This window comes from Cornus florida, unplaced genomic scaffold (genome assembly GCF_030987335.1).
Source record: "Cornus florida cultivar Cherokee Brave unplaced genomic scaffold, ASM3098733v1 CherokeeBrave_3.0.0_Hap2_Chr09, whole genome shotgun sequence".
NCBI classification, from domain to species: domain Eukaryota; kingdom Viridiplantae; phylum Streptophyta; class Magnoliopsida; order Cornales; family Cornaceae; genus Cornus; species Cornus florida.
In genome coordinates this window covers 51,845,234-51,853,023 of record NW_026775579.1, presented here as the reverse complement: position 1 = coordinate 51,853,023, position 7,790 = coordinate 51,845,234, and the positions used below count along the sequence as shown (strand labels likewise).

Genomic DNA, 7,790 nt, shown 5'->3' with positions numbered 1-7,790 from the left:
GTGGCAGCTCCATGGGCATCCATGGCTGCTTCAGGTCGTGCAAGGACAGTGGGGAAGATGAAAAATAAAATATTTGACGCCCCTTTTATAGAATCTCAAAAAGTGCCCCGAACGGGCCCTGCCGGGTCCGGAAAAGTGGAATTTGAGCAAACGCGCTCAAGTGGCAAAACTCCATGAATGAAAAAGATTCAAAATGAGAAAATATGAACAAAGGAAGAAACGACATCAAAAATTGAGTCCCGAGCAGAAAGTTATGCCCCAAACAAGTTCGGCGGCAATCGAGTCCAGAAACTCTGAAACTGGAGAAAAACAACTAGAAGGAAATTCTATGAATTTACGAGTCAACGAAAAGTGAAAATGAATCCCGTACGAGGATCCAGGCTCCAGACGAGATATTTTATAATAACTTTCATTAATTGTACAATGGCCCTTACAAAAAGGGTTAACTGCTAAACTGTCCCAGAATGAAAATATCTTCCAAAAGATATTTTCTTAGATACCCCTGAAATAAAATATCTTCAAAAGATATTTACGAAAAATACCCCAAGAAAAGAAAAAGATTCTGAAGAATTGTGCATCCACGCCCCTATGGACACCGGGAGCAACTAGAGTACTTTTTTTGCAAAAGTGAAGATACGTATTTCAAGGAAACCACTTAAGATGAAGGCACGTGAAGTCAAGAACCAACTCTGAGCATGAGAAGTGAGGCTGTGCCAATAATGTGACAAACAGGAAAAAGACAGAATAGGGAAAAAGACGAAATAGAGAAAAAGACGAAAGGCGCATAGTGTCCGAAAAGTGAAAATGCAAAAATGACTCGGTCCTCAAAGGAAGTTGTCAATTCACATGAAAGAGTCTCAGAAACCAATTCCGAGCACTCGAGATGACACTAAGCGACACAAAACAGAGCTCAGAAAAGAAAATTAAATGAAAAAAATTCATTTGTAAAATTTCAAGAAAAAGGAAAGAGAGGCAAATGACCGGGTCGTTACAAGTTGGATCAATCGAAAGTAAGTGAGATCGATCTCACTACTTTGATTGATCAAAGACATGAGTTCGATCGATCTCTCAAGATCGATTAGAGATACTAGTTCAATCGATCAAACTGTGCGATGATGAAAACCCAAAGGTCACAGATCTAGACCTTAGAAGCTTGGGGCCCACATGAACGTGTTCGTGGGCCCATCAACACAACAAATCAACAATTTCTAACACCCAATCATGGCCCATCCTTCCAAATCGAATCAAAATACAATATATATATATATATATATATATATATATATATATATATGCATATATGCAAATATATATACAAATATACTTTAAGCTTCAACCATGGAGGGTTTGATCATGAAAATGACATGGATTCGGCATATAAAGCATAGATATATGAGATTGAAGCTTGCAATCAACTATGGTGCTTCGGATCTTACCTCAACCGAATGAGAGAAGTGGATGCGAAGAGGGGGTGAGATCCGAAATGCAAAAGAGAGAAAGAGAGTCAAAGCTCACTGTGTTTCACCGAAAAACACGCCGGAGATGATGAAGATGGTTGAGGCTCATAGCGGCGCAGAGAGGGAGTGAGGGATAGGGTTTGAGAGGGTTGGATCGATCTAAGGTATCGATCTAAAAACCCTCGGTTCTATTTTTAAAAACATTCCCGACAGAGTTCGATCGATTGAACTCAACTGTGATCGATCGAACTTTGATGAACTCTCTTCAAAGTTTTTATTTTTATTTTTATAAAGTGTAATAAAATAAATGAAAATAAAATAAAGTAAAATGAAAAAAAAATAAAAATGAAAATATTTTTGAATTTTTGAAAATTTGAAAAGTCAAAATAAAGTTAAAATAATGAAATGAAGATTGAGATCGATCGAAACACGAGTTCGATCGATCAGACAGAGAGCAAAAATATGTAGGTTTTTGGTTCAAAAATTTGGCTAAGTGTTGGAACATGAGATCGATCGAACTGGGAAGTTGGATCAATCGAAGAACTTTCAGATCGATCTTAGAATGTTTTGAACGATCAGACAGAGAGCTGAAATATGTAGGTTGATGCAGGCTCAAATTTTTTTTAAGTGTTGAGTCATGAGATCGATCGAACTTGGAAGTTAGATCGATTAAAGGTCTCTTGATCGATCTTGGAGTTGGTTTTAACGATGGGACAACGAGGTGATTTGGATGTAGATTTCTGCAGGTCGAAAAATTTTATAAGTGTTGGATGCAGAGAAGAGTTCGATCAATTAAACCCAAGTTTGAGATCGATCAAACTTTGCAGAATGCTCAATAATGACATGAAAGCTTATGCCATCCTCACCAAAGTTCCTTGAAATGCATATGAACCAAAAACAAGTATCTAGACTTCGCAAGAAATGAAATAAAAGATAGAAATGGGGAAGGAATAGGGTTTTGACACCCTACGAATGCTTTTGCTAGTCTTTAACGTCTCTAGCAAGACATTGGGCTCTTTTAGCCCGAATCAAAGATCTTATAATGCATCTCTTCCTTGTTGGGGTAATAGATGCTTTAAACTCCATCCAACAAATTACAACTTTTGGGCTTCCATGCCCTTTCAAAGCAAGAGTTTGAAACAAGACTTTTAGAATGCAAGGTTGAAGATGATCCTTTGGAAGTTTTGGTTTTACACAAAAGCTCATTTCCTTGGCATTGAAGATCATAACATTCATCTACAACATTAACTTCTCCTTCATATTTGTCAAATGAATTGGGTGTGGGATTAAAGATATTCAACTTCACCTTCATGTGGCCAAATGAAATCTTTATTATCCCCGTCCTACAATTGATGTTGGTATTAGCGGTTGCCAAGAAAGGATGGCCAAGGATAACGGGAATTTGGCTCTTAGGATTGGGAACCGGTTCCGTGTCTATGACAACGAAATCAACCGGGAAGAAGAATTTGTCAATCCTTATCAAAACATCCTCAATTATACCCCTAGGCTTCTTAATGGATCGGTCGGCAAGTTGCAAAACTACCGACGTCAGTTTCATTCACCTAAGCCTAATTTTACATAAACTGAGTATGGAAGAAGATTAACACTTGCTCCTAAGTCAAGAAGCGCCCGACTAGTGATATGACCACCAATGATGCATGATGTAGTGGGTGAACCGGGGTTCTTAAACTTTGGAAGAGTGTTATGTTGCAAAATTGAGCTTACTTGCTTGGTCAAAACCACTTTTCTTGGTGTTTGGCTCTTGTTCTTCTGCTTTTGGGTGCACAAGTTTTTCAAGAATTTGGCATAAGCCAGAATTTCCTTGATTACATCCAATAGTGGAAGATTAACTTTCACTTACCTAAATATTTCCATGATTTCATTGGTTTTTGCCTTTTGCTTGTCTTTTGAAATGGATCCTTTTAAGGCATCCGGAAATGGAACCTTTAGTTCAAACACTTTTTCAAAATTTTCTTTTGAACTCTCTTCAATGCAAGAAGTTTTCAAATCATTTTTCTATAAAACCTTTTCAACATCATTTTTCAAAACTTCTTTTTCAAACACATCTTTTAAAACTTTCTCATTTATAAGATCATGTATATGCAATGAAAGAGGAATGGGATATGAAACGGGACGGGTGACAACTTGAGGTTGCACCGATTCACTCTCTTCATTAGACATTCTAACTTGATTGTCCACAATCCTACCACTCCGCAAGCTAGTCACCGCATCAACATGTCCAATGGTGTGGCCTTCCGATGAGGAATGGGTTTCCACAACACATTGTTGCTTAGGTGGGGCATTTACAGACATCTTTCCCTTCTCTCTTACATTGAGAGTGCTTGCTATTTGCCCTACTTGGGTTTTTAGCTTCATAATAGATTGAGAGTGGGAATGAAATAATTGAGTGTTAGCCTCTAAAGTGCCGAAAGCATTCAAAACTTTCTCTTTAAAGGCGGTACTTCTAGTATTACCTTGGGAATAAGATTGGTTGGGAAAATGAGAATTAGCAAATTGATTCCTTTGTGATTGATAGGGTCTATAACCTTGGGATCCTTGGTTTTGAAGTGGAGGTGGAATGTACTTCCCTTGAAAACAGCCTTGGGAAGGGTTTGAGCCCTCTCCTTGGTTTTTCCAAGAGAAATTCGGATGATTCCACCAACTTGGATTATAGTGAGTACCATAAGGATTGTTCCCTTGGTTCACAAAAGCTGCATTGACTTGTTCATTAGGTTCACTTTGCACTTGTCCGTGAGGACAATGAGAAGTAGAATGAAGAACACTAGAATAAGTCATACATGTTTCATTTGATACACGATGAGAATGGTTAGGGAAGGAAGATACTTGGTTCGCCGAGTTTTGGTTAATAAAAAATTGATCAAACCTTTGAGATAAAGACTTCATTTCGGTGGCTATTTCATTTGAATGGTCGACTTGATGTAAGCTAACACTCTTCCTACCTTGTGAATTTGTACCATTCTTGGATGATAGTGTTCTATGCAAAGAATTTTCACTCATGCTTTTATAGAGACGCCACACGTCATCCTCATGCCTATCAATGTATGAGCCACCCATGGAAGAATCAACCATACCCTTATAGTTGTCCGATAAGCTCTCAAAGAAGTATTGAACTAATTGCCATTTGGGCATGTCATGATGTGGACACTTCCTAAGCAATTCATTGAAGCGTTCCCATGCCTCATGAAATGTTTCTCCATCCCCATGTGAAAATTCTCGAATTGGGGTTCTCATAGCATTGGTCTTAGAAACCGGATAGTACTTTTTCAAGAACTCTTGTTGCATTTCTGCCCAAGAAGTGATTGAAAAAGGCCTAAGATTGTTAAACCAATACTTTGCCTTGTCTTTTAAGGTGAATGGAAAAAGTTTGAGTCTTAAAACCTCTTCTGGCATGTCCATATATTTTACGGTGGAACATACTTCAAGAAACTCAGCCAAATGCTTGTAAGGTTCTTCACTTGGAAGTCCATGATAGTTAGGAAGCATTTGAATGGTTTGTGGCTTAATTTCATAGTGATGTGCTCTAAATGGAGGTAATTGGATGCATGTATGTGCATTATACTCATTAGGCACATAATGGTCTCTTAAAGCAAGAGGTGGATTAGCTACTTGAGGTGCAACATGAACACCTTGGTTTTGAATTCCTTGATTGTGGATAGGAGGTTATGGAGCATACATTGGCCTTGGCATTCCATATGGAACTTGGCCTTATTGTTGTGGTGGTTGGTGAATGAATGGCCTAGGCATGCCTAATGGTACTTGTATGTTCTTATTGTGCACATTGGGATAAAGGATATCTTGTTGGTCTATGTGACCAGTGTCCTCAACATGATTATCATTATGGTCATCCATTGAAAGATTGGCTCTATTTGAACTTCCTCTTCCCTTAGGATTTCTAACGATAGATTCAAGATGCAAATCAAGAGGGACAAGAGTTAGTCTCAATGAACGATGCCCATGCATGCACAATACAAAACACAACAAACACAAAGAATAACAAATACTATGCCTCCACAACAATGCAATTAGACTTCTTCCACAAACATTTAATTCATACTCCCATACTTTAACAACAATGATGCAAGACAATAAAAAATAAGCCTCCACGCGGGCCGACGATTTAACTATGGGATTGAGTAAAGAAAGTCTCACAAAGGTCCTTTAGCACTTCAACTCCAATTTTAAAGCTTGGCTTAGCAATTTTAGAATTTTTGGATTTTTGCTTTCTTCGCTTGCTTGAATTGAATGCTTAATGGCTCCTTTGCTTGCTTTCTCTCCAACAATACACCTAATTAAGTAAGAACAACACAATAACTAACCAAAAAGAAAAAGAAAAATAAAGTAAAGACACAATCAAAAGAGTACTAATCCTAATCAATTCCACAAATTCGATGTTACTAAATCTAATCAACAAATCCCCGGCAACGGCGCCAAAAATTTGACGAGGCTGCTCGTTATACGCTAAAATTGATGTAGTGAATGCGCAGTTCAAGAAAAGCCTTTTTGGTCAAGTTTAAATTTATAAAAACCACTACTACTAACGTAGCAAGAGTGAGTAGGGATCGTCCCAAGGGATTATGAGGATCGAGCAATGTCGTGGAATCACAATTAGGGCTAGAAGGTCGAGTGATCAAATAATTGGTTTGTTGGTTGATTAAAGAGCAGCTAAATTAAACTAAGTAATAGCAAAAAAATGCAATTAAGAGTAAGTAAGAGAGAGAGAGATCTTGGGGTTTAGAGATCACCACCAAGCAATGCATTTCTATATTATTGACAAGTGATTAATTAGGGCAAATGGTGTGTTGCAATATTGGTGTATGTGAATTTGGTTGATTCAATAAGTAAGGATGGCTAGTTAAGGATATATTATCTAAACATCATGTGAAAGGCACAATATATCTAAGCAATGAAGCATATATTGTCTAAACAATATGTGAAAGGCACAATAAATCAAAACGAGTCATTAATCCTTTCATTAAGCTCACAATCCAAATACAACACAAGGATAGAGACATATGCTAATTGCATTCAAAAGCTTAGATCATCAAACAACAGGTATAGATTGTCCTCCCATTTAACACTACACTATAACTACACTACATCTACACTACTAGCATGAAAATAAACTAAGGGGAGGCACAATCCATCAAGAGATAAGCATGAACCATCAAGAGAATCACAAAAGCATTCTTTTAAGCATAATGTTTTGACAATCTACAAATCTATAGCATCAATACACATGACATGCATCAATAACACAAAATCTAGAGACAAGCACATGAATATCTATTCTAGCATACATAGACATATGGATAGAATGAAATAACCAATTGGAAGCATTAAACCACATAAATCATTGAATAAACAAGATCTATATATATCAAAGTGTCAAAACATCAATTACAACACTAATCCCTCAATAATACACAAGATTAAGATGTAGAAAGCATGCTTGGGGCTAACTCTATCCCCAAGAGGATGTCTAGCCACTCATGGTGATGATGCTCCAACCCTCAAGGGCTGATTCCATGGTTAAAATCTGCTCCTTGTTGATGAAGAGTCTCCAATAGTGTCTCTAGCCTCCTCCTCCTCTAAGTTTCCTCTTCAAGAGATGATATGAAATTAAAAAATTGGCTCCTCCTTTGTAAAAGCAATCCTTATCCTTATATAGGTAGGTCAAAATGACACCCAAAAAATGAGCTGGGGTTGTGCACACAATATTCCCTAATGATTTGATAAAGGACAACTTTCAGTGAGATGGAATTTTAACTTTTTCGCACTGGAGGAAGTTCGATCGATCGAACCTTGGGCTGGATCGATCCAACTGGTTGAGCTTTTTGGAAAATGACAAATCCAAGATATTTATGGGAGATATTTATGGGAAAAGGACAAAAGTGGTTAGTGGGTGGTACAGCTGTGGATAGGATCAATCATTTGAATAAGGACAAAAGTGTTCGATCGATCGAAGGATGGTGTTGGATCGATCGAACTTTTGGAACTTTATGCTTTTGGGTCAAGGCTTGGATCTATCTTGAAGTGCTGAGATCGATCATTGTTCGATCGATCGAACTTTGCTGCTTGCCACCTTTGGCTTCATTTGCTTCCTTCTTTCTCCACTTTGCTCCTTTCTTTGATTAATCCCAGAATTGCTTCAATTAAGCTCTTATTTGGCTGAGTTAGCTTATTTTCAGGATAAGTGCCTGAAAAAGGAAATAATACGAAATCAATCTAAAACGGTAAAGTAAGATAGATAAAGGTACTAGAATGCCTAAGCTTAAGGGGTTTAAATACGCACTTTTCAGTGCTCATCGTAGA

At 37.6% G+C, this 7,790-nt stretch overlaps 1 pseudogene; it reads left to right on the top strand.

The window, feature by feature from the left end:
• Positions 1-4,605: 4,605 nt before the first annotated feature.
• LOC132275720 (small nucleolar RNA R71) lies at positions 4,606-4,704 on the top strand (annotated as a pseudogene).
• Positions 4,705-7,790: the final 3,086 nt, after the last annotated feature.